Source organism: Zonotrichia albicollis, chromosome 6 (assembly GCF_047830755.1).
Source record: "Zonotrichia albicollis isolate bZonAlb1 chromosome 6, bZonAlb1.hap1, whole genome shotgun sequence".
NCBI lineage: Eukaryota > Metazoa > Chordata > Aves > Passeriformes > Passerellidae > Zonotrichia > Zonotrichia albicollis.
Window position 1 is genome coordinate 37,943,168 of NC_133824.1, and position 24,538 is coordinate 37,967,705.

The 24,538-nt window shown below is 47.2% G+C and overlaps 1 protein-coding gene across 1 annotated transcript in view; it reads right to left on the bottom strand.

The window, feature by feature from the left end:
* Positions 1 to 24,538, bottom strand: part of HRAS (HRas proto-oncogene, GTPase) — a 39,454-nt gene that overhangs the window by 10,854 nt on the left and 4,062 nt on the right. The gene's annotated exons all lie outside the window — the stretch shown is intronic.

Genomic DNA, 24,538 nt, shown 5'->3' on the forward strand with positions numbered 1-24,538 from the left:
AGGGTTGAGATGGTGGCACATCCACACCCTCTGCCTGTCCTCCAGCTAACAGTCCTACTATTGTGACAGGAAGGACTGCAAAAGGGGCATCCCTGCTCCCTGAGCTCAATCTGGCACATCCAACAAGCGGGAAGAGATGCTGTCACAAAAGGTGCTGAGTGACAACGATGGTTAGGGTGAGGATGAGCAAACCACACTTCTGCAGTGCTGTGTGCCTCCCATGGCCCTTCAGCAGCAGAAGATTCACATCCCCCCAGCTCCTCCCTTAAATTTCTGCTCCAAGTCTGCTGAGAAAGAGGAACTAACTCAGGAAGATTACAAAACCCAAAGGTTTAAATAGAAATCCACCCTCATTGGACTGCAGCCCCTGCCCACTGAAAGTCACTCCAGGGTCAGATACTCGTTCTCAGCCACCATCTGCAAGCTCAGGGGAAGCCACCCAAAATGCAACAGGTAGCAGGAAGACAAGCTCACAGTTCCCCTTGTCAGACACCCTTCAGTGCTCACAGGAAGTAGAACCCTCTCCTCCATCCTCCCACCTCAGAGAGTTAAATCACTCCACCCTCCTCCCCAGGCTTGTCAGCCCTGTTCCTAAACTCTGGAAGCAGCTACAAACTGTGCCAGCAAAGGCTGCTCTAGATCCAGACCACAGCTGATGCATTTGCTAACACAGCAAAGATCTAATGGCAAAGAAGCCAGAACTTTTGCCTTCAATCCCCACCTGACTGTAACCCTAAACCACCCAGACAGTTCCATCTCCCTCTGGAGCAGGGAGCAATCAGACACAACCACCTCTTGCCAAAGCCCTTTCTTGAGCTGCTGTCTTGACAGCAGAAAGGGAAACAAAACTCAAGCCCTTCTCAGCATCCAGAATCCTACAGAAGGGCAAATGAGGGGGTACAGAAGAGCAGCCAGGTGACAAATACGATGCCAAGCAAGACCTCTGGTTTGCTGTGCTGGAGAAGCAGGTAAACACGATGGAAAAGTGGTGATGGTGGGGGGAAATGAAGTGCAAATAATGTCATACCCTAGGTGCCTTCCTGAGAGTGACCCTGCTTCCTCTGAAAGTCCAATGTGCCTCTGTTCTGGCAGCCAGGGAAGAGTTGGAGATCAAAAGCAAGGCTACAGGAGAGAATCTGTGTGATCTCACTAATTGACTGTGCACACACATTGCTCTGCTCCGTTAATGCGTGCCCTCCTGTACATGGCGTTCTCACATGCACTGCTTCTCAGGGACAAGAGAGATCCCCGCCCCAGGCCTCTCACCTCTCTGGGAAGAAACAGGGTGAAAAGGGGACTGAGGAGCAAATGTGGACTGACCATCTCCACCAGCACAGCTGCTGGGGAGGGAATCACTCCTTCAGCAAACAGCTTCCCAGCTGAACACAGAAGGGTCCTGGGGGTTTGAAGAAACACTGCTCCCACCTTTCACTACAGAGCAAGGAGATCTCCATCCCCCAGCAAAACACATGGACTTTGCTCTGCATCTGAAGATGAAGCAGGTGCCATGAAGATGCTCAAGGAAAACGGCCCAACTGCCCAGGCACAACTGCAGGACTTGCTGAGACAGTGAGAAAAGCTTTGACTCCCCAGGGGAGGAGAAGACATAAGTTCTCTAGGAGGGGGTTCTCCCTCAAGACCACCCCAGTGGAAGGCACTGCCTACTCCTCTGGAAGGCTCCCACAGCCATAGCAGCTTTATGGTGCACACTGCAGCAGGAAGTGGGGGACAAGGTGGTCACCCAAATTAGCCTGAGTGTCTTCCCCTGGTCTCGACCCCGGCTGAGGTCCATTGCACAGCAGACGGGCAGCCACACACCAGCAAGCCCTGCACATCACCACCTTAGCACAGAGTTTTAAGGTCTGGCTTCTCCACAGAAACACAAACACACATCTTCTTTTTCCCTGCCTCTTGGGTCATGGGGGACATGAAGGGGGTGAAGAAGCCATTGCTACTCCCCACTTGTGGCCCACACATGGACAGTTTATTGCAAGAGCTCTGCAATGCTGGTGTTTGCTCTCTGACATCATCCCTCAGAGGTGCTGTCACCTCAGCTAACTCTCCACTGCTCTGCCATCCTCCCCCCTGCAGTGGCAGGAGAGATTCTGCGGCTCGCAAAGGAGGGCAGGTCCAGCCTAGCTGCTCCACACCATTGCTGTAAAACATGTCCTAATGCAGAGTGAGAGCATGGGGAATGATGGACAGCTCTGGGCATGAGAGCTGCCCCAGTTAATGTGGGCTAAAATCAATGCTCAGGGGAGCTTGCTTCCTTTCCCCACTGCAAGCTCCTCAATGCAGACCCAACAGCACACCAGGCCATGGGCAAATTCCATGGAAAGAAACAGCCTAGCCAAAGGCTACAGGGAAAGCAGAGACTTCAGTATGGCCAATCTCTGCCACAGAGCTGGGCAGCTGGTCCTATCCTTAAGCTTACCAACACCATCTCATAACTCCCCCATCACACTTTTTACTCCTGAACATGGGAAGAGCAAGGCTGCTCTTCGATGCACCCATAGTGCCAATACAGGGGTGGCTGTTCCTCAGTGCCACAAAAACATCATCACCACCACCACTATAAGGGCTGGTTCAAGGAAAACCATCCCAAAAGCAATGTTTCTGGCTTCCTATAACACAGATGCAGGGAAGAGAGAGTGGGGTTCCTGTCAGAGAGACGGTAACAGACACCCCAGTTTTCATGCTGGTGACACACCGGATGGAGGTTCACAGCCTGTTGGTGGTTGTGAAAGCTTCTCCTGATGCGAGGATTTCCAGTTTCTATTGCTCAGCAGCCAACACAGAGCCCACACACAGCTGACCACAAAATAACAGAGTGAAACACAAAAGCCTCCCAGTCCCACACAGAGCAGGAACAATGCTTCTTCCATCTTCTGCAAGCTCTTCAAGATCTGAAAGTCTGATCCAGGTCACCATCTAGTGTTTCCCTATCCAAATTTATCACCTCTGCAGCACTCCACTACTACACCCCCCAAAAGCCACACACAGGGCTTTCAAGCAACAGCTGAGAGACAGCAAGGAGGAGAGCAGTTCCAGGAGCACCGTCTGGAAAGAGGAGGGCTGGGATCTGCGTGCCAAGCCAAGAGCCCCAGCGTGGAGCTGGAGCTGCTGCATTTCCTGACCTCGTGGATTTGCTCCTGTAGCGAGAGGGCTCCTGGCTCCCGTTCAAAGCTGTCTAGGAAAGCCTCGCCGAGTGCTTCCGCCTGGCAGCAGCAGCTGCTCCCAGTCCAGTAGCCAGAGCCACACAGCTCCAGCAAACAGGAGCCATCTGCCAGCCTCGAGCAGGAAGAGCAAGCACCCAGCCCCGGTGGACACCAACATCCTACCTTTGTCTCACAGGGAGGGGATGGAGGCATGGGTGAGGGCAGAGGGCACAGCACCTCCCCTGCCTGCACATGCTGGGTGGCAGCATGGAGGTCCTGCCTGCAGAAACGAGGACCAAGATGCTTGGCAGAAGCTGTCACAGGGCTAAGACCTAAAGTAGGTCTGAGCATCAAGGCTACAGCTGCTACCCAGAGATCCAGCTGTGTCCTGCAACAAACAACCTGACCTTCTTCATGAGGCAAGGAACTCAAGGGGCTCAGCACCATCAGTACGTCCCATCTCACCATGGGAGTTCCCACAAGAGCTCAGGCATCGAGCAGCAGGGATACACAGTGGGTTGCCAACACATTCACCACAAGGGAGCCTCTGACATCCTTCCAAACAGAATAACTAACTGAAAGAGCTTTGTCTGTGTCTCTGTTTCTTCCCATCACTTTGTTTCCCTCCCAGGACAGACACCAAGCCAACTGAACAAGTCAAGAGACAGATTTTTGCACAACACTGCTGTAGTAAGGCCAGCCGTGCCACAAGTTTTACAGCTGTTCATTATAGAGCATTCACCATCACTGCACCTGCCCACTAGGAATTTCTGCATTTTAAGGCATCAGAAGTCAATTTCAGCTCTGGAAATCTCTTTGGGCTCATGTTAGACCAGGCACCCTTTCCTCCAAAGCCCTGCCAAGAGGAGCCATATGACCACAAATGCCGCTGTGTTTGCTTCTATTTCCCTTCAGCACAGACGCCCTGCAGGCACAAATGGTCTGCAGTCCTCTAGGAGAAAAACACTCATGCCAGTCTTCTACCAGCAGTCATCCACACCCACACATCAGGAATCCTACTCAGTGATCTCTGAGCATTGATAAACAAACCTTGTTGGCTTAGCCCAGTGACTGTCCAGTCTCCTCCATTTGCTCATGCACAAGACTGTCATCAACATCACAAAGCACAGCCTGTGGAGGGACTGAAGGAGCCTCTCCAGTGGTGTGAAATGCCACCTTTTGTTTCCACTCAAGGATCAAAATGCTGATGTTCTCTGTGGCCTGTCCAGCCCAAAGAGATTAGGGAACTGAGGCTGGCAAGCCGATGCTCTGTTATGAAGCCTATCCAATGCTTCATTTTAATTTACTTTTTGCTTTTTAAATCAACAAGTGAGCTACAAATCTAACCAATTGTGCCTGTTGTTGGCTTGCTTGTATACCTGCAAACTCAGACAGTGCACCTCACAGATGAAAACAGAGAAGGGGATGCCAAAGAGAATAAAAGTTGCAAATACTGGCCCTGCTTTGGAGAGATGACTTGGAGATAATAAATGTCTTCTATTAGGGGAAAAAAAGAAAAAAAGCCAAAAATGAGCAGAATGCCTTCTTCCATCCTCTGCAAGCTCTTCAAGATTTGTGCCTGTCCCAAGGGACCGAGCACAAAAATACTGCTGCAGAGGAAAGGAAGAAAAGGGGTAAGGAATGACATAATGTAGGAGGCTCAAAATACAGATGCACATTCAAGGAAAAACCTGTGAGGAAGAACAGCAGAAAGCTGCAGGCAGCTCTGAGGGATAGGCAGGTCTGGAAGGGAGGGATTGCTCTCCACAGCAGCCATAAACACCTCCCAGCAGCAATGTGCAAGCCTCAGCTTTGCACAGAGCCTTGAACAGGCATGGACTGGTCACTGCACCAGCCCCAGCCCTCACAGTTTCATCAAAGCACCTCTGGCAACACAACCCCTCTGCCAGAGACTACCCAACCACAAAAGGCTTGGGAAAATATGGAAGGGCAAAGGAAAACAAGACAGTATCATTCTCTCCAAAGCTGCTACCTGTTCTCTGCTCCCTGGTTCCTGCTTCAGCTGTCAGACCTTTAAGGAAAAGACAAAGCTGTGCAATCACCTGCTTTTGGCAGTAAGAGAGTGCAACTACACTGTTCTTGCTTTCCCTCTCAAAAAGTAAATATTCTTTAAAAAGTTCTTTGTTGGCAGCTTATTCCAAGAAAAACAACTGGTAGGTAGCTATAACTACCCAAAATAGCAAACAACCTAAATCAGTCAGTAACACAATAAACCCAGAGAACAAACCAGCTACACAAGAGCTTTCCTCTGGATGAAGAAATTGCTCATGCACCCTACTCTTCACACCCAATACAGGCCACCAGAATTACTGTTTTCCAAAGAAAGATGAGCAGGCCCTTTAGCTCAGAAACTTGTAAGTCAGGACTGCTCATGGTCATGTCTCCAGCATCATGAATGGGGCACAAGGAGCAGCATGGTCAGGAAACTCTGGAAGGTGCTGGGATATGCTTGAGAATCATGGTGGGACCTTCACCTCCCACCACCACCACTACTCTATTTGTCTCCCTGATACCGAGTTACTCATCCCACCACAGTCTCTGCAGAAGAACCAACCTTCCAAGCTAACTTCCACAGAGGGAAATCACACTGCTCTGTGGGTTAACTGCTGCCCACAGAAAGGGTGAAAGAGACATGCAAGCAAATTATACCTCCCACACCACTGCTGAAGAACACAGACCCTTAAAAAAAAAATCACATGCAGATGGGAGAGACCACCTGTGCTAGCACCCAAGTCACAGTTCTCTGCATCTGGCAGGGCCTGTGATGTGAAAAAACTAAAGACAATTTTTAAATTACACTTGTGATTTATGATCCAACACTTCAGTGCTCTTTGAGACTCTACAAGAGCAAGAGTAACCTGCATAAGGAAAGAGACTGGAGTTGTGTCTGCAAGTTGGTAAAGATGGATAACAAAGGCATGAAGAGGCTACAGTGCAGGACAGGACAATGTGAGACACTTAAAAATCCTGGACTCCTATCTTGCAGTCAGGACTCAGGGCCTAGAGTTGAACATACCAACATGTGTGGGAAAGCAGTGTGAAGGAGGAAAAGCTCTCACTGTGGAGATGCAGAAGGCTGCAAACTGCCAGGACTCCACTTTCATCTCCTCTCCAGCCTCCCAGGGCTGAGCAGGTGGTTCAGAGGCAGACACTTCCCTGCCTGGGTTGGCAACCCTCCACCTCACCCTAGAAAAGAGGCTTCTCTCAGGCCTCCCAGCCTTTTTCAGAAAAACCAACACTACTCTGTACAACAGCTCAAGAGAAGAGGCAACTTTTAACTTTACATTAAAATCCCACCTATAGGCACTAATTGGATGCATGAAAGGCAGTGTGGTGTATCTTGAGTATATAAAAAGATAGACAGGTACCCAGGAAACTTTAAAGCAAGACCCACATTATAGATGACAGTACATGTTAAGTGTTAAAACACATGGTACACAACCACAAACCCAGGCTCTGAACAATCTCTTGGCTTGCCAGTCTCAGTACCAAATTGTATTGATTTTCCCACAAGATATAAGGTGCAATGAAGTAGAAACTTGGAGCAGATGAGTATGCAGCGTCAGTGTAAGTGGATCTCTGTAATTACAGCTAATAGAGAATATCTGGCTTTGGGGAAAACACTGCCCAGTAATGGTGTGGAATTACAAGAGATGCTGTCTTCAGGCTGGTTTCCTAAGGTACCTGGTATGTCCTGCCTGGTCCTCCTGGTGATGAAAGGTCCAGCCTCTCCCGTGCCCATGTCCTGTCATCATGCTAGGGCAGGTTGCAGCCATCTGGCTCTGCTGCAGCAGCACAAGAAGGGACAGATTCAGATCTCACTACTGAGCTGCCAGTGATGGAGCACCCAGTGCTAGAGCTGGAGGCGGCCATGCATGAACAGAAACACCATCCTACTCACTGCAGAGACAGGCAAGGGGATGCAAACAAGCCAAGGGACTGGCCCAAAGCCATCAATGATGGTAAAGCTGGGAACTAAATTCAGGCAATGTGATTTCCCATGTGGGGTTTTCACCTGAGACAAAAAAAAAAAAAAACAAAAAAACCAAAAAAATCCCAGAAGTTCTGGATGGGAAAGCTGTTGGTCTCCTGCTGAGTCTTTGTGTTGGGCTGTCAGAGCTGGCAGCTCATCCCCAACTCAGCTTCCCAAGGCAGAGCCAATTGGGGAGGCAGGGTACATCAAGTGGGAAAGCACAGAATACTGTAAGAGAGGCCCTGCTCTCCAATTATCCTGATGAAATCACAATTAGGTCATGGGCACAAGCAGCCAGCAGAGTGGCTGATGCTCTGATGCACAGATCAGCACCCAGAGATGCAGGTAGGGCTGAGAGCAGAGGGGCAGGCTCTGCTGTTTTCCTCACCTGAAGCCCAGCTACAAGCAAGGGGGAAGTCACTGGTATAAGGTGGCCACCTACATCACTTAAGAACAGGGCCTCCCAACCCGAGCACCACTAAGGCACAGCAAAAAAAGTACCCTAGAGTCACGAAATACACTCTCCCTATGAGCTTTCTGTTCTCCTTCCCTTCCCTATCCTTCCTTATTCCTCCCAACAACTGTTGACAGAGAAAAATTAGGAAACCAGTTCCAGGAAATGCATACCAGCCCTTTTCACTGAGAAGAATTTGCAATGGAAATAGGTATGGTTGTTCAACTTCCTGCTGGCTTTAAATCCTAACACATGTATTTTACCAGCAAACACATGGATAAGAAAACAGGGTAGTTGCATCTGGGAAGTTTCAAGAAATCTTTTGATAATGCTTTTAGGTGATTGGTTTTTTGTTGTTTTTTTAGCATTTAATGGTTGAGAGATTTTTTGAACAGTTTTTGGAACAAAATAGGATTTAAAAGAGTTTGAATTGGTGAACTCTAGTCTCCAGGAATGGAATGGTTCACACAGCACATGTCCTGTTGCACTACAGCTCCTTCAGCAGAAAGTTCCAGATAGCCAGTGGCATTGGGTTTGGGTGATAAAAGGTGGAAGCTGTTGGCCAGCAGCATAAAAGCAGACAAATGAGTATCCTGAGACAGTAGGAGCCCAGTCTGCTCCTGCCCATGTGGCATTCACTCTCTGGATGGCTAATGAGCTTTCACAGAGAAATAGGGTCCTCTCTTCTGGGAATAGTTGAAGTCCCCTCTAGAAGGAATACAAAGCAGGAATGAGAGGGATCCCTCTCTGCCAGGACACACAGTCCTGGCTGCTTGGACTCAGGCAGATCTCAGGACACACTTTGGTTAGTACCCAAGTTGGCTTCCCCAGCTTCCCTGGACAGCACTTAGGATCTTGTACTGAAAGAAGAAAGGCAGAGTCAGCCCCCATCCATCCTCTCTCACGTGTGGTATTTCACAGGCTACTAATCAGATCTTACAAAATTTTATCTCTTCCAAGGAAAGGTGGTACAGCACTTTTCTTCCTCCTCATTTTTCAAGATAGAGGGTGAAGCAGCACAGGTGCAACAGCATCTTCTCCACAGGTGAGTTATGGGTGAGTCCACCTTGGGATGAGGGACCAAAACTGAGTTTCCTTCTCGCCCTTCCAATCCCAATGGGACACCAATAAAAGCTCATTCAAAAACAGAGCTCAAAGGAACAGCCAAGACCAGATACTTCCAGAGTGCCTTTTTATTACGAGGCCTTTTTAATTTACATGCTCAAACATAACAATCATCCTCCCATGTTTAGTCCTTGCAGGGCCTTTGCAGGTACACACCTTGATTTACTAGCAGAGCAGGGATGGAGGAGAAGAAGGCACCACAACAAAAAGCAAACCTGCAGGGCTTGCTTTAGCACATCTGGGAGAAGCAGCTGGGGAAAATACACGAGAAAAGCAAGAGAGGGGGTATCTTAGGGAGCCAAAGACAAGGTGGAAGCAGAAAGAGGAGAAAAAATGAAGCAAGGAGGCACCAGCTACTGGGACCCGGTCCCTGCTCTCCTTCTCACCAAGATACATTATTAGCAGGGTGACACAACATAGCAAACATGAATATGCATCAGTCATTATGCAGCAGATATTCAGGGGCACGCTGCTGATTTATGGACCTGGCAGCTGCAGCATCAGCCAGCTGCAGCCTAGAGGGATGGGGACAGTGAGCACTGCTAGCAGAGAGGTCCACAGAAGACCTCCAAACCCAGCCCTTCAACAGCAATGAATGAATTCATCACAACCAAGTCTGTAGCCATGCAGAACCAACCAATGCATTGTGTGTGCAATGCTGGGAAACCATCACATAGCCTGACTGAAACAGAAACATCCAATCTTACAGTGCAAGATTTTAGTTTGGATCAGCAGAACTTTATTAAGTTTAGAGTCCTGAATTACCCAAACCTCACTTCACTGCTTATAGTAAATCTCAGCCACATCAGATTTGTTGATGTGATGCTCATGTCCCCTCCCTCTGCACAAGTCTGAAATTAAAAAAAAAATCCAAGCAGTGTTGCTGTGAGGGAGTTAGGTGCATCACTGTCAATGCTACGAAAAAGACTGAAGATGTGAGGATTGCAGCTCTCCACACTGAAAAGGAAGCCATGGAGCAACAAAGGGATACTGTCCAAGAACTCATCCTGCCTGTCTTGCAAGCATCACAGAATGGACACAGGAGACATGCTCCTTCAACTCTGAGTGGCCTCCAAACAGGTTCACATATCCCACCCCTCAGTAACACATGACTGGCACAGCAGATAAAGGAACAAGGAACTCCACCCTGCAATGAAGAACTCACAACAATTAAGTGACTTCCTGACAGTCACAGAGGAAACTCATGGTAAAGTTGGGGATTTCTGTTCTCCCACATTTAAGCTTTTGTTGTAAAACACGTGCTCATCAGTGGCTGTGGTTGAGTGTGCAGGGCACAGGAGCACAAAGCCTTCTCCACCACCTTCGTCGCAGCCTCCAGCATCTGCTGGCAGACCTGCACAATCAGCAAAAGCCAGGGGGGGTTTCCTTCCAGAGCTTCCTTGGGAGTCCAGAGCAACAACGACAAGCAGGATTTGGGTGGGCTCACAGCCAGCATCTGCAGGCCAAGTAAAGCTGAAAAGAAACCACAGAAATGCAAGACACCAAGCCTGTGTCAGATGTGGTTCCTCAACACTGGAGTTCAACAAGCTGATTCACAAATAAGAAAGTCCTTGAGAGCAGAAGAGTGCTTGAAGTCCCTCTGATCATGCCTAAAAGTTAGAGGTACCTACATCTTTGTAGAAACCCTCAACTCCAGTCCTTCGGACAACCCTGGTACAGACAATGAGTAGATCCAGATCTGGCATTTGACATGGCCATAAAACTGCAAAGACCCTGCCCAACTGAGGTGTTCCTCTACACAGATCAATAACTGATGGAGCAAAGAGCAGCACTGGCCTCAAGTTTTCACTTGCAACAGGCACAACAGAGCGGGCAAACACTCCAGTCACACGAACCAGACTGGCTTGATTGAAAGAGGTACAGATACGAAGCAAACCATGCCCTGAGCTTCAGGGATGACATCTTGCTGTGGAAAAGAGTGCCAGAAAGTCCATGAAGTTAATAGAAAATGAGATGCAAGGGAGCCTGGACACAATCCCCTATATGCAATCAGAAAGAAGAAAACCTTTAAGTCTTTAGACCAAGAATGTCTTCAGTAGGAGATGTTGGCCAGAGACCAACACCTGCATGCAATTGGTACTACCCTGGCAAGCACCTGGTGACCAGACACAGCTGACACTTGTAACATCCTGTCCTTATCACCAGATTTATCCTTAGAGCACAGAAAGAGACCATGCAAAGCACAACCCAAAACATCTGAAACATGAGCTGCAGGAGTCACAGCTTGGGAAAAGTAAAACAGGGCAATGTGATCCTGCAGGTGCCCTTCTAAGCTGAAGCATCCTTTTGTCAGGCATGACAATACAGTCTCCATCACAGATCAACCTCTGCATGGTAAAGTCCTCAGGCAAATCCCATGCAGCAGCAGGAAAAGCTCCTGCACATTTGAACAAAAGCCAACCAAAAAAAAACCAACCCAAAAAAACCCCACCAAAACCAAACAAACCCCCCCCCCCAAAAAAAAAAAAAAACCCAGAAAACAAACAAAGAAAAAAGGGACTTGTGGACTTTGAACTGTATTGCACTGTAATTTCTGTAATGTAACTTCATTAGGGCAGTGTAAGCGATGGTTGGGCATCAATTAGATCACTGGGAATTCTCCACTGCCCAAAACTTTCTTCTACTCTTTTCAGTGGAAACCATCTCTGGTCCCAGAGCAGGGTCTCATCCTGCCAGATTATGTGAAAAGCAAAAAAAGGAGACCCGTACGCCAGTTTTCTCTTTGGAAAATGTCTAGCTCTGGTTATCCCTGCTGTCCATACAACACTCAAATCTTTATCTTCTTAAGCCACTGATTTCCCTAACACCTTTCAGAAATGAGATACCAAAACCATAAACATCACTTGTTTTTACATGCATATATATGGCTTCCCATCTTCTTTCCTGGTCCAGCCATCTCCCCCCAGCCTCTCATGATTTTCTGGTGCTGCTGCTCAAGCACAGCTCTGCAACACCCAGGAAGCACACATTGCAGAGACATTTAGAAACACAGCAGCATTCATTTGGATTAATTCTTGGACTTTATGAGGCTCATACAAACAGTTCTGTATTTGACCTGAAAAAAATAAGCACAGAAGGCAAACTCAGAACTTCAAAGACAACTTCTCCTGACAGCCCTAAGCCATTATCTGCGTGTAGTATGGACAAGGTGCAAGTGTTTATAGCTTCCCAAAGGAAGGGAGAGGACAGCCCAAGCCAAGGACTAAGAACCAGACAAGTGAGTCCCACAACTGAGATCTCACCTTGAAGGTTCATTCTAAGGAAAGGGCAAAAAGTAGAGTCCTTGCACAGATGCCACTAAAGCCGAGACAATCGACACTGGTTGAGGATCTCACTTGGTCTATTTTAATTTTCAACCTTAGCCCATTTGGAGCACTTATCCCTCCCTGCATCTTGAGATAGCAGCAAGGCAGACTGACATTACCTTTGAAAGCACAAATACGCCTTTGTTCAGCCAGGGAGGCACACAGAGTGCCTACAGAGCAACTATAAAACTCAGCCATCATAAAGCAGAAGAAGAAAGGAGGTCGCAGAGTTGTTTCCTCCTTCCTGGCAATCTGGCTGCCATGAGGAATTGCATATGGTGCTGGCACAGGGAACTTGCTCCTGGGATCAGCAGCTGAGTGGTTTCCCAGGACCCTCTGCTAAGAGGCTTTCCCATACCACTGGCTCCTAAGCATACGCAGAGGCTCCCTAAGGAGTTTCTGCAACAGGGTGACAAAAATAAGTCTGCAGTGTCTGGGCTCATCCAGCCTTGTGTGGGTACAGGCATCTGTTAGACAATGCCTGGGGACCACAGCACAGGAACTCCAGCAGTGAAAATCACATTGACTCACAGTTCTTTGGCTGAACATATAATAAATAAATAAACCAAAATCAGAACCTCCTTTCAGCCCACTGGGAAAAATCCAAGCATCTGCCTTCAATTCCCCAGCGCATAACAATACAACTTTATTATTACAAGCAAAATTATTATATTTTCTGTATGCTGTTCTCTGTATGTGTGTGTGAAGATCTGTTACATGGCCTACATCACTCTGCAAATCCCTGACTGCTGGGACTATTTCATGCTATGACCCTTTGCCATCAGCCCCCAGCAAATGTGTCCTGACCTTTTATTCAGCTGGTCATCTGTGCCCTCACAAGCACCAGCAAAGACACAAGAACTGAAGCTCTGATACTTAAGCCATGATCTCTGGAAGGGGGGTTGAAAACTGGACTGAAAAGCTGATGCAAATACCTCTTGGGCTACAGCAAATACCACTAAAAGCAGATCCAGGCAGGGCTGGGAGGACATAGAGATGGGATGTGCACCAAGAGACCTAAGTTTGCTCATACTGGTGGCTGCATCATCCCTTTTCACACACTCAGGCTTTTTTTGGTTTGCTACTATAAATACAGACTAGAGGAGCTAAGAAGGCACTGTTCAAGTAGTGGGAGCCTGGTCTTATGCGTGATCTGAGGTTCCTCTCCAATTTTGCTTGCCCACGCCCACAAAATTTGCCCTTTGCTGACCATTCAATATTGCAAGAGTGTTTGAGTAATGCTTAATGTCACAAGGCTGCTAGAGTTTTATTTCTTTTCCCAGTGGTTTGGAAAAAGCAAGAAATGGACAGGTGATGTGAACTGGCACTGCCAAAGATGATCCAGTCCAATAAGATCATGTGAACTTCCTGGCTCTTGTCATGACCCCATCTGTCTTGTGGGCTTTGAGCTGGATTAAAGAATTGCACACAAGCTATGAAAATGATCCCCCTGAGGAAACAGTCATTTGGAACAACTACAGAAAATCTTCACTTTTGGACAAGAATCACTTTCAGAGTTCTGGTGGTTTGGGCTTTGGCTTTTTTTCCTTAAGGGAGGAGAGAACCACAACAGTATCTGCAGTAAGAGGCTCTGCTCTGTGGATCCATATCTCTTCAGATCCTTGGTATGACAAAATTCTCTTTCCTTAGAAGAATAACTTCAGAGCTTAAACTTGAACTCTGAATTTTACACTCTTGCCAATATTGTGAGATCTCAAACATGATCATGTACCTTCAAAGGAGCCTGGCAGAAACAAGCCACCAGTTAGATTTTGAACAGGGGTGATGTGCTTATAAAGCTCCCTCTTCACTCAAAGGTAGTGGAGCTCACCATGTGTTGTTTTTCAGGGCTCCTAAGTAACACACAGCAGTCTCTCACTCTTGTACATCATTCACACCTAGCTAGAAATAAACTGCTGCTTGGTTTCTCCCTTAAAATCCTCTTATTTTCAGAAAGCAACACCCTGAGGACCATGTGTGTCCCTGCAATGAACCTTCGAGGCCACAGCATGGTGTAGTGGATACAGTTCCTACAAAGCTTTCATTGTTCCCACACAGGAACTTCAACTGAAAAAATAAAATAAATTAATTCATCAAGCGTTTGCAAAAAGCTTGTTCTAAAAATGGAAAAATCCCACAGAAAACCTCCATCTCACAGGCCAAACCAGCCAACTTCAACCTGAAGCACCACTCAAGCAAAAAGACAAGCTGCAGTGTTTTGTAATGTGAGCATATTAACACAAGATAAAAATTCCTATTCCTGCAAAGAAAAAACAGATCTCAGAAGACTGAAAGTTTGTCATCTTAGCCTCACAATCCATCCTTTAAAACAGTAGAGCTTGTCTTGCTCCTAATCAACTCCCTCCATCAAAGGCTGATTAGGCTCTAGGATTTACCATTATTGCCTTTCACCTGTAGACTGAAGATTAGGACAGAGAGGTTGAAGACCTGCATTGAAGGAAAATATATTGTAGGTTAATATTTCTTGCCCAAATGGAGAGCTTCCATAAAGAAACTGTTCCAAGCGGTGGCTGCCATTCCACAGGCTTCATTTTCCCTCACGTCCTCAGTTTTCATCAAACTCAGGACATACTATGTCAACTCCAACGGGAAATCTGAATTAAGCTGACAGTCAAAACCCTGAGCAGATATAAAAGTTTCTGTAGTTGCCCTTTTTTTCCTCCCTTTAAGTGGCTGCATGGTCACAAGACAACACCAGTGTGACTGGCCAAGGTCATTGTGAAACACAGCCAATGGCCCAGGCTGAGTTTTATATGGTGACCACTCCTCCATACCACTTTAAGCTAGCGTTTTATTCTTTATTCTACAGCCTCAAAAGGAATTGTTACTTTTGCAGAGCACAAAACGAATGCAAGTTCAGAGAGTATTCTGAAAACCACAATGAACACAGATTTCATGAAGTTCACTCAAAGGTTTTCCACTGTACCTAAACATGAAGTGTGCTCTCTAGGTCTAAACTAGATATCTTCTTTTAAACCCATGGAGGCAATTTGCCCTCTCAAGTAGCCACTTTTCATCCAGTAGCTCAGCAGAGAATACACAAGATATCTCCATGAGCTGTGTGGGTGCCTCACAGAGCCGTGACAAGCACACTTCATACAGCCCTCTTAAGATAAGGCTGCCATAGCTAAACGAGGCAGAGAAAAGGTATTTACTTGAAGCAAGTTCTCATTCCTTTGACAACATCCCATGGTGTGAACTTTGCTGCTCTTGCATGGTCTGGAGCAAGGCAAGGACTCGCCTCTCCCAGCCACCACCAAGTGAGTGTGGGAATGCAGTGGGAAAGAAGGATCCTGCCAGTGGGCTGGGCTGGCATCCCCTGCAGCCAGAGCAGGCTGGCAGGCTGGGCACCCGCAGCACCACGTGTTGTCTGTGCCCAGCTTGCAGCAGCTGCAGCGCCAGCGGACAAAAGCTCCCACAACCTCTCCAAAGCTGAATTTGCAGCAACACGTCGCTCCTTAAGGAAAAAACCACAACATGCTCCTTTCAAAGTAGCCAGCTGGTGAAGAACAACAACACAGAGAGAGGGAAAAAAAAACACAAACCACTTAGCACCACTTCCCTTTATTTCTCTCACACAGAGTTGAGAAGCTTATATTAATTGCAAAGCATGAGAATCTGAACAAACACCCTCCTTGGGCAACCAGGGCCAACCCCAGGAAAATATTTGCATCTATGGGATGTGCAAGTTGTGCAACCAGCAAAATATCAAGACAGATAAGGCAGGGACCCTTTGTAAGGATGTACAGAAACTTCCAACTCCGTATTGCTGACTTAGGCTAAGACAAGCTACTTTAGTTTTCTCTCCCTTGCTCTAGCCTTCACAGGGGAAATACCAGCCAATTTCACATCACAGTCTGAAGCCACTAGACAGTATTTGCAGAGCTGAATCAGAAACCAAAGCAGCCTTTGGTGGACTACCAGAGGGAAATGGGTTTCCTGAGATGGGAGTTCTCTTCCCACCCTAAAAGTAAAATCTTAAGGAAGTTCGTGGTGCAATAAGGTTTGGTCTACCATGGACACAAAAGGCAATTTGATAGTATTACACAATTTCTCATGCCCACAGCTTGATATTGCCTTGTTTGCCTAGATTTAATTACATATGTATGTTATTAGGGAGTCAGGAAAATTAGTTAGAAGGTCATATAGTTACAAAACCTTTGTGAAAGGGATGGACGAATCCTGGTTTCTCCCACCAGCTTTCAAAGACTTGCACGTGCACCTGTTCAACCAGGTGAGCAAATAGCTGAGTGACACTGCTGCAAATCTTCCAGAGACCTATAAAACATCTCCTGTTGACAAGGCAACCAGCATGCTGTCAGTGGCAAAAATTACCAAGTAAAAAGTTGTGTTTTGTCACGGTGCATCCAGCCAGCAGCAGGATGCTGCCAGCAGAAGGCCAGCCCTAAGCACGTACCCAGGAATGCACAGGAGATGTAGGAGCCGATGCTGTGCCAGGTGCCTCCCTGTTGGGACACTCTTCAAACACTGCTGGCTGTTTACTGTACCAAAGGGCAGAGGGAAAGGACAGCAAGGAAAGTATCAGAGAAAAAACAATGGTAACTGCAAGCCCTGATATGCCTGCCTTACTGAATTAAAAATCTCCTGTGAGTTTTCATACTTGCACCCTCTGTTTCCTAGAAGCATGAGATGAAAAGTACAAAAGTTTGTGGTGGACATGTGTAGCCAGGAAAGACAGCAGGGAGAGATCAAATGCATTATTAAGTGAGGAAAATACACCATATAATGGAAATTGAGGTATTTTTTTGCCTTTTTCTGTAGCACAGTATGTGTGTTTCCCACGTAGGACCAGTCAGAGATTTCACCCCAACAGACTTCCCACTGCTGTACAGTTTGAAGTGACTGCAGTGCACACACCAGACAGACTTGCCAGAGCACCATTTAATGGGTGTCTGAAGTGATGGGAATTATAGCATGAGTATCAACAACAAACAAAACGGGTATAAAACTGACTCTTTCTTCAGGGTTATAGCACTGAATCATGCTGACAACACAGGCATGAGATGGAGGGTAAAGACTGGCATGGCACCACCCCCTACTGAGCAGGCTTGCAACCAGCTGTTGGCACAGGGACTCAGAGGCTGAGTTCAAGCTCTGTGGGCTCCTGCTGCAGACAGGTTTCTCACTCCCAAAACACCCAGTATACTGCATTTCTGCCACTGGGCTAATTCTTCCCCAGCAAAAGGCATGATGGAACAAGTGCTCCAAATCAAAGGGGTAACTCAGCTAGTCAAGAAATCCTCCCCAGGCTATGAGGCTTTATTCCTTTCAATTGGCTCAACTTCATTTTTCTAGTTCCTTCAAGAACAGCTCTAGGTCTCCTTCAACCTGCTCTCTGCAGACCATGCAGGGGTCTTTAGAGAAACCATAAAGGTTCAGGTCAAACAGGATACAATCTACAGAAACTTGCTCCATCATCCTCAAAGCCACAATATGGCATGTAGCAGTGCTTCAGTGCTAGGAAAATGACTCTTTTTCCCCTAACAGAAAGAGTTTTACCCAGCAATCCTAGAACACCCAGATGTGCAACCCGTTTTGAGGCACTGGAAGGCTCCTGCTGCTATCACCTGCTGGTTTGCAATCTGAAGTCCCCATGCCATTGTTTCAGCTCTAGATACAGAGGTCTCATGTCTTCCCCCACTCCAACACAATACCTATTTGGGCACATGCAGGAGGTCAGGAGCCCCTGAGAAGTACCTGAGTAATCCCTGACCGATGTTAGCAGCCACTTGGCTGCAGTATGAAAGGATGAACAAGGACAAAAATGTTCCATTCATACCTACACTTTCTGCCTTCACTTGATTAAAATATCCCTTGGTCCAGAGCTGGGACAGGACTGGAGCTCTGTCCCAGGAGCACTTCTGAGAGGTGTTTAACTCAGTCTTCCAGTTGCTGTGTGGATGGCATCCCTCTCCTCCACTCTTGGCCAGCAAGCAATCAAACTGAAGGGTAGCTTCTTGACCAAAGGAAGATGAACATCCTTACCAGATCAGAGAGCCAAAGACAGACCACATTCAACAGTCTTGCCTCCTTTGTGTGCTACACCAGCATGCTCAGTGCAGCTAGACAAGGTGGGGGTCATCTCACCTACAGCACAGATATGTCCACAGGAGCCATCACCCAGAGTCTCTCTATCCTCAATGAGCAGAGACAGGCACAGTCTGTCTGATCTCTTTCAGGTATCCACCTGCATTACGATGAGGTGGAAGTGCTCAATTCCTCTGCTGCCTGTATAGGGGGACTGGGGCTGGGATGTTAGATGCCAACATCTGGAAAGGGGAATTGCACCCTGATGTTCCCCATCTTGCACATGACGGGGAAGCTTTTCAGAGAGATAATCTCACCCTGCACCTAACACGAAAACACTTCAGTCCCTAAGGCCTGAGGGTTACACTACACTTCAAGTGGGAGATGAGAGGCCCAAGCCCTTAAGTGTTTACCAACAAGAAAACTTCACAACAGCTCCCCTGTAATGATGTTCCAAGTGGATCCAAATAATTTTGGGGGATGGCTGAAGAGAAGGCAGAGCTGCAGGTCTCAGCCTGCCTCAGAGTTAGCAGGTGAAGAAAGGAGAACATCCCAGGCACCAAACTCTTTGTGCTGTGAGAACCCAGAGAGCCTGCAAGGCTCACTTTGTGCCCATCAAGAGATGCAGCATGACAGGCAGGGAAGGATGAACACATGCAGCAGGGCTAGGTCAAGGACAAGGACATGGGAGAGGACTGCCATTTCTTCTAGCAGAGAGACTTGGGATTTACAGGCCAGCCTTGAGGACTCTTCTCCTTTTCATGACTTCTGATATACAATCCTTTGAGGCAGGCAACAAAATAATGAGTCCAGGGGAAGGAAGTCAAAGCAGATGGTGCACACTAAATGGAGCTGTCGTGCTGCTGGGCTGGCCAGGGGAGAGATGGAGGAGGTATTCTGAGATCTGTGAAGCCATCAGCCCTCGTGCTACAGTAAACAACAAAATGAAGCTCAGACAGGGATTGCAGGCAGAATAACTTCTCTGATAACATGATGCATGGGGGATAAGTTGCTACAAAGGGCCCTCAAATCAAATGGGGGAAAAAAGCAAGCATGGAAGAGACTGCACAACATTCACCCACAGTAGGACTGAAGGGTTCAGAAGAAAATGAGAAGTTTAATTCAGCTCCCTGAAAGTGTGACTTACTGTTGGCAAAGCTTTTTCTTTTACCCCAGCATTCAGTTGTCACCAGGCTCCTACCTCAGATTTAAACATTATCTCTTTGCATTCTAATCCCAACAGTATTTGCTCCCTATGCCCCAGGAGAGCAAGCCATGCTGAGAAAGTGTGACTGCTGATTGTCCACCTCTTTGCAGCAGCTGCCAGTCACATCCCAGTTCCACAACACAACCCATTTGATTATTTTGATCTGTTCAGGTGGTAGTGTTCTTTTTCTCCTCCTCCGGGATTTCTTCTGTAATTGCTCTAAGCTGCAAATTGAATAAACTAATTCCAGGCACAGAGACTTTGAAACAAAGGAGATGAAAACCTGAACTGACCTGAGAGATGCTGCACTGCCCCTCAGCCCAGCCACTGCAGTCAATAAGGTTCAACCACCTTCAATTGAACCTGAACAAGACCTCACAACCCTGTTGCAATGCAATTGCAGGGCTTGCCAAAAAAAGCATGTACTTAGTAGCATGCTCTGAGAAAGCCCAGCCCTCTCCTAGGCACTCAGCTTCCCACCTCTTTACAAGGAGCACACTTCAGATAAGCAACTCTATGCATATTTTTTTTTAAACTGTACATCTTCCACTAAAACTAAGGAAGGCTTTCCTTAGCCTTCTCAAGAGCACCCTTGTTTTCCCTTTCCAAGGCAATTGCCTTGTTTTTTTCTTTAAAACAGTAGAAATTTCAAGTCAGCTTTCACAGCTCAGTTTGCATCCAGGGACTGGTGACTACAAAATCCAACTAGCTGCCCCGGGCCTGTACAAACCCCCAGCCAGGGACCTGTACCTTATGGGCTGTAATCCTCCCCCATTTCATCTCTAAAGCTGGCTAGAAACAGAGGCTCTTCCACAGAGAATCACCACAAAAACCTCCCTTGTTGCCACAGCAAGGACTCAGCAACAACTGCCCTGTTTAGAATATTTGAACAGACTACAGCCCCATTAGAATCAAAGGAGGAAGACAAACCTAAATCCCAGGAATTACGCCTCTGCATGGGCAGTTTCATCTCAGGAGCTTCCCTTTGCTCACCTCCTATCCTGAACAGGTTTATCATCCACTCCATGGCTGCTCTGAATTACCCCAGAGGTGTGCATATTTCAGCAACAAATTAAAATGTCACGATACATTTCTTTCTACACCGTTTTTTAAAACACATGAGCCCTGGCTGCCAGAGATTTGTTTTGGAAAGATTAGATTAGGTGCCTCGGAAACTGCTTTGTTAAAAAAGTAAAGCGTTTTTGCTTCTTGAAGAAATCCACCTTTTTTTTTTTTTACCCCCTGGGAAGTTTGTTTTATTTTTTAACCTCAAAAATTTGGTCAATTAACTACATCTTGTTTTTTAAATCTTTCCACAAAAAGTGCCTTGGTGCAGATGACCAATAGGGAGATTGCTCATTTTGCAATCATCTGCCACCAACACAAATTAAGATCCTAAAGCCCTCTGATTTTTAAAACAATCCCCATCCAGGAGCCTCCAGGAGCATTTCTATTCAATTGACCAAATCTTCTTACTGTTTTACCAGGAGATATCTATCCATTTCTTCGGCCACAAGCCCCACTTTCAGCCTGGAAGACTGACATGCAAAGGACTGCCATCCCAGCCCCCCACTCACATCACTTCTAAGACTAGACACCTAAAATATTACAATAACAGTCAAGACAGCCTTGGTTGAAATGATAAAAGGAAATAAGCCCCCACCTACTCAGGGTTCATTGTGATAAGAAAACACTTTTCTCATCAGAAAATCAGCTTAGCAACATGTCAATAGCTGGATGCTGAATCTTCTGACACTCACCAGTTACCAAAGGAAATGGGAAGCTGACCTTGCAGTCAAAGTGCCAGACTAAGACAACAATTTCTGTTCTCAGCTCTGCTCTGAGCTCCTCCTGTTAATGTGAATCTTCATTCCCCAGTTCCCAGCTGTAAAACAAGGGGTTGTAATAATGTGTCTCCTCTCCCTGCCCAGTGGGTTCCCCAGCTGTAGGCACTGGTAGATGCTTGGCAATTTTTCATTTTCTAGCAGAGATGAGGGGCAGCCAAGCCTGGGCACTTCATAGATTGGAAAAGGGTGGCTGCTTGAGATGTACTCCAGAGAGGAACAGCAGAGGTCTAAACTGGTGTCAGCTGAACACAGACTAACTAATGTGTTCATCCTAGAAGGAATGTGAAGCAGAGGACATCTTGTCCAGCCCCTGATAATCAGGCGCAGTAATTGTGGGGTCAGATGATTACAATTTGCTCATGAATCAGAGACTTCCACCCTCATCCATCTACCTCTCTGCTCTGCCACAGACCTGGTGAGACCCTGCACATGTCCCTATGCCTATGAGCCACATCAGTACACAGCCTCATTTCCGTGGAAAAACAGGTGCTGAAGCACTTTTCCAGGTCTAGATCTCACTCTCTCACACCTCTGTTTTCTACCTCCACCATGGTCATGGTAGAAATTTCTTTCCAGTGGATATGTTTTGAGAATCAGTACCTTGATATTTGGAAATGATAGGGACCACCAGAATAGCTGCAGAGCCATCAGCTGCAACTGAGTAGCACAGAATGGAGGAGATGCAGCTGTACTCTTAAGAGGAGAGAGAGCAGATCTGACTCTCAGACTTCAGTAGAGCCACCACACACCCCAGGAGAACGATGAGGCAGAAAGTGAGGCAGGGATTTGTGTGCACCTCCTCATCCATCAGCAGCTACGCTGACTGCCAGATGGGAGGGGACACCACCAACCAGCACAGCCATGCCCTCCCCCTGCCTAGCCCCAGCACTGATCCTCACCCTGCCTCCCACATCAGTGGAGCAAGAAGCCGGCACATGCTCGTCAAAGCAGGTCAGGGAGCAGACCACTCGCCCAAGGCTGCCTGTGTGGAAAGTGGGACAAGCCCTCCAGAAAAAACTGACTGGCCTCTTACAATATCATGCAAATCAGGAAAAGGCCGGGAGATACAAGACTGGGAGAAACCTTGCATGACCAATGTTATATTGTAAGGTTATGTATTCATCCTCTGCACACAAGGGCTGTGCATGCACACACCAGGCAGGAGGTACCTCCTGCTTTCACCAGCGTTTACTAGGTTTGCATTCTACAAAGCAGAGTTGTGCTGTTCACAGCAGGAGTCCAGCAGAGTGGGACCAAAAAAGAACCATTGCATCTCCAGACAGAGATCCAAGGGGAGACAATGAAAAAAAAATAATAACAGAATTAGCATACACACATGCCAGGATCAGTCCCAAACAAGAAACAGTCATGTTTTATTTACTTAACATAATCAATTACTGTTTTATCTATTTATCATATCAACTAAAGCCTGGTTTCTCAAGCCCAGCCTTTTCCTGGAGAAGGAATTCCAGTCCCTCACATATCATTAAGCCCCTGACATCCAATGCAAAGCCATCAGCAGGGAAGGAGCGTGGCTGCTACAATCACTACAGAAACAGAGGACCTAGTGCCACACTAAGAATACTGCTCTGGCTCCTGAAGTGGCTATCTGGGGTGGGATGGAATCCATCATTTGAAGGCTCCAAATTTATACATTCAAGCTTATTCTATACACATGGTTTGAAGCAGGCTGAATAGAGCTGGATGTAAGCCACAGAATCGCTGAAGATAGCACAGAGAGTCAGAGCGCTCAACGTGATCCTGGAGCAGGCCAACACGGTGGCTGCCTGTTACCCCAAAAATCTGCTGATGAACAAAGCTCACTTCTCAGCAAGCCTCTAAACAAGATCCCAGCTTGCCTCAGGCACAAGCACTTGCTGGCCACTCTTTGGAGATTTTTCACTGCTTTGCCTTTCTCAGGGTTGGCCCCATGCACTTTCACTTCCAGCCAGCCATGGTTCAGCCCTGACCAGCAGGAGAGGCAGTGCACAGTCTGCAAAGCAGACTCCACAATGCTTTTTCCACTGATCTCCTCCCTGCTTCTCTCTGCAGAGCCTCACCCAGGGAGAACAGGGCAGCCTGGAGCAGCCCCCGCTGTGCACACCTGCATCCCTCATTTCACTCCTACTCCTTGGCTTTTTAGATCTTGCTCCTCTTCTCCCAGTAAGAGCGTGACATCCTCTTCATTTCACAGGCCACAGCTTCTCCTTCACGTCTGCTGTTCTCTCAAGGATGCTAAACAGCAGAAGACATACAGGCATCTTCCCAGAGACATTGCAGCAATATCTCTTTTTTGTATTCGTCAAGTTATTGCTCCCACACACACACATTTAAACTCAGCTCCACCAGCTCTTGAATTTAACTTGCATACGAGCAGTCTGATCTATAATGGATTTAGCTAAGCAAAAGGAAAAATCCTCTTCAAGTTTGGTCCACAGCACAGCACTATACAAGCACCTGGGCTGCCAGTGCCTCTGCATTATCAGAGCGCCTCACCCAGGGCATCCTACCCCTTCAGCAGATAGGCTGGGTATTTGCTGGTTATCTGCTAGGTCAGTATCCCTCCTAAAGAAAAGTTCAGTGAAATAAGCAACCAGCTTAGCCAAGGCCAGATGGGGAGTCAGGACTCCCCAGTTCACAACCCTCTGGCTTTAACCACAAAGTCATCTTCCAGCAGAGATTAGCTGTTCCAAGAGCCCACATTGCTGTCAGATGGGCACCACAGGCAAGTCATGCATTAAGACACATGGAAAGACTATTCTCTCTGTAGGCATTCAGGTCAGTCAGCACCACACAGAGGAAGCTATAAAACCATACCCCACTGGTGAGAAATTGATAACGGGATTTTGGTTTTACTGAGCTGGTCATTAAACAGTGCTGGTCCCACATTACAGAGAAATAGCTAGAAACACACAGAATAAACCAGATCATCCTGAAGTATTTACCTCTGGATATCTGTAATTATAAACCAAACATCACCAGCTTCTCTCTCTCCCTGCAGTAAATAATTAACTGCAAAAGAATATTCCTCTTGGCGCCATCCTCCCCAATCAATTCTGCTTTGCAACAATGTGCTGCCTGGATTGCTCTCTGTGTCAGTGCACCCGAGCATTCCCCAAACCCCCTCAGAAGACAGAGAAGAGGTGAACTGTTCACCTTGGTACAGCACAGACCTTTCCTTCAGGGTACAAGGGGCCATCGTGGCATAACTCCCAGTACTTCAAGCAGTCAGCTATGACATACACAGCTTAGCTCATGCACTGCTGCAACATCACTGCAACCATCAGCAGAGGCGAATCACGCACTCTGAGCACTCCCATCACACCCCTCTGGACTGCCTGAGCTTTATTGCCAAGGC